The following is a 3,670-nucleotide window of genomic DNA, read 5'->3' as shown; positions in this document are numbered from 1 at the left end:
ACTAGGGTAATGAAATTTTTAGGGTTTTTTTTAGTTTATACTTTTGTAAAAAGGGTGCTAATTAGGGTGTGTTTGCTACGAAACATTTTTCATAAAAAATATTTTTTTGGAAAAATAATACATTTCTTACTTATTTTCTGGTGCTAGTAGTCGTACCCACATGATGCGCGATCATATTATTTTAATAAATTTTAATTGCATACTTATTTGTCAATATGATATACTCAATACTAAAATCTGTATTAAATTAAAGGGACTTATATTGTTATTGAATAACTTTTTTGTTCTATATTTTTTCTTTTTTCTATTATCCAATGTTTAGTATTTTCACATTGTTAATAAAAAAATTTATTAGCATATTACTTTATTTAATATTTTTATTTGCTCACTTTTTTTTTATAATATAAGAGAAGATATATATTTTATTAATTATTTTTATTTTAAATTTTATTCTGTTGTTGTCAATAATATTATCTAAATTTTAATGAATAAAATCTCTATTAAATTAAAGGGGCTTATATAGTCATCAAATAACTTTTTTGTTATGTATTTTTCTTTATTATATTATCCAATATTTAATATAATTGCATTCCTTTTTATTAGCATATTACTTCGTTTAATATTTTTATCCATTACTTTATTTTGTAATATTATAGAAGATATATATTTTATTACTGTTAAGATATTTTTTTATTTTGAATTTTATTCTAATGTTCTCAATAATATTATCTGAATTTTAATCAATACTCTATTAAATTAAAGAGACTTGTATAATCATTGAATAGGAGTGGCAAACGGGCGGGTCGGAGCGGATATGATTCGGGTCGAAAACGGGTAATGAAAAAACGGATCAATTATCCGACCCGATCCATGTTTAATACGGATAAAAAACGGGTATACCGGCGACTTCTTGTATATGATCACTTTTGGGAGAATTCTTACTCTCCCTAACTTGAGGAACCCCCAATTTGAGGCTTTACAAATGTAAAAGTTAGACCCACTGGTTATCCATTGGTTACTCATTAGTTATCCAATGGATAATATGGTTCTTATCCATATTTGACCTGTTTTTAAAAAGTTCATTATCCAACCCATTTTTTAGTGGATAATTTGGGCGGTTAACTATTTTCTTTTAACCATTTTGCCACCCTATCATTCAATAACCTTTTTATTTATTTTTCTTTATCATACTAATCCAATATTTAGTATTTTTACATTATTAATAGATAATTTTATTAGAAAATTACTTTGTTTAATATTTTTGTCTACTATTTTTTTGGTAATATAATAGAAGAACTATATTTTATTACTCTTGAAATATTTTTTATTTTAAAAATTTTATCTTATTGTTATTAATAATATTATCTGAATTTTAGTGAATAAATCTCAATTAAATTAAAGAGAGTCGTATATTCATTAAATAACTTTTTGTTATATATTTTTCTTTATTATATTATCCAATAGTTAGCATTATTGCATTGTTAATAGAAACTTTTACTAGCATTGACTTTGTTTAATATTTTTATCTACTAATTTTTTATAATAAATAGAAGATATATATTTTATTATTATTAAAATATATTTTTATCTCAAATTATCTCCTATTGTTCTAAATAATATTATCAGAATTTTCATGAATAAAATATCTATTAAATTAATGATACTTATATAGTCATCGAATAATATTTTTGTTCTGTATTTTTCAATATCATATTATCCAATATTTAGTATGATTGCATTGTTAATAGAAACTTTTATTAGCATATTAATTTATTTAAATTTTTGTATGCTACTTTCTTTTTATAATATAATAGAAGTATATATATATATATATATATATATATATATATATATATATATATATATATATATATATATATATATGTTAAATACTTATCTCATGTATAATATCATAATAGTATCTTTATAATTTTTTGTATTTTTCATTTAAATTTAAAATATCTTTATTTTTTCATTTTCGTTTTTAATTTTAAAATAATTTTAAAACCTAACTTTAAACTACTCCCCAATTTGCATGTGTATTCTTTTATTTATATATTTCCATTTTTTATTATAGCTAATTTTATTTTTTCATTTGTTTTTTTATTTTAAAATATTTTTAAGACTCCAACTTAAAACTACTCCCAATTTGAATGGGTAGTTTATTTTTCTTTTTTTAATTATAGCTAATTATAATATATCTATATTTATTATTCGAATAGAGTAACCAATTAATTCAAAATTTAAAATTCAAAAGATTTTTTAGTTAGAAAGGTAGTTTATTTTGTCTTAAAACTCCAACTTGATACCGAGATTAACTCTTCTTAAACAAGTGTGGCTCTCTCGGTGCATGTTAAGCAAGGTCTGCTAACTTGCGCTAGTAGGGATGGCTAGATAGAGGAAGAAGAACTCCATAGCTAAGGTGACGAGCACAAATGAGGTAGATAAGGTAGAAGATGAAGATGTTAGGTTGGTTACACCAGAAACGGGGATTCCCCAAACTCTAGATTCGGTGCAACTGTTCCACTGGATGAAAGTCATGGGTAGTGCACCAACTGTTCTGCATGGACAGGAGAGGAAGGAATCCGTGGAGATGGTTGCAATTTAAGCTCCGGCTGCTCCGGTAGCAAAGACACCTGCAGATCCAGCACTAAATGAGACTGATATGGCGACAGCAGCAAGGAAATTGACCTTCTCGACATGGCTAGGGGCTTCAAAACCAACTTTAGCTGAAGTGGTTCAAGGTAATCGATCTGTACAGCAAGGGTTGAAACTGAACTACTACCCCCCTATTGTTAAGGATGGAAGGAAAATTGTCAGATTGAACTATATAGAGGTGGAGGAGCAGAATAGGAGATGGAGGACAAGCTTAATTGGTTATGTCATAGGTGGATCTCCTCAATTCAAAGAGATGCTGAAATTTGTGTACGGAGTATGGCAATTTGTCTCGACTCCACATGTATTACTCCATGATGAAGGCTACTTTATATTGAAATTTGAGTCTGATGAGGATAGCGATCTAGTACTTCAAAATGGACCATACACATTTAACAATAGACCAGTGATTTGAAACTATGGGAACCAGATTTTTAAATATGTAAGGAAACCACAAATAATATTTCACTATGGGTCAATTTCCCTGGTCTACCTATACAATACTGGACAGTGGAGAACTTGGGGAGAATTGCAAGTTCGATTGGGAACCCAATTTGTACTGATAAATTAACAACACAGGAAGCAAGGATATCATATGCACGCATGTTGATTGAAATGGGTGTGTCTCAATCATTGCCTGAGACAGTGCTGATAGAAACTGCTGAAGGTAAAACTAGGGGGCAAAGCTTGAGCTATGACCGGCATCCCTTTTTTTGTCAAGACTGTCTTAAGATAGGTCATGATACAGGGAAATGTAAAGCTCCAACAGAGGTGATGAAGCACCCTGGCCCTACTGCTAAAGGACAGATGGGAGGCCAGAAAAGAAGGGGAAGGAAAGTAGCCACTAAATGGATTGCTAAACCACAGACAATTGTGGAAACACAGATTCAAGAGGTTAGAGCTAAGTCAAGCAAAGGAGGAACAAATGCTCCACCAGACATAAGATAATGTTATAAACATCAATACCACACAAGCGGGGGGGGGGGGGTGGGGGGTATAGTTGTGGTCGTAACTT

Source organism: Nicotiana attenuata, unplaced genomic scaffold, assembly GCF_001879085.1.
Source record: "Nicotiana attenuata strain UT unplaced genomic scaffold, NIATTr2, whole genome shotgun sequence".
Classification (NCBI taxonomy): Eukaryota; Viridiplantae; Streptophyta; class Magnoliopsida; order Solanales; family Solanaceae; genus Nicotiana; species Nicotiana attenuata.
The sequence above is the reverse complement of the archived record's forward strand: the minus strand, read 5'-3'. Positions refer to the sequence as shown.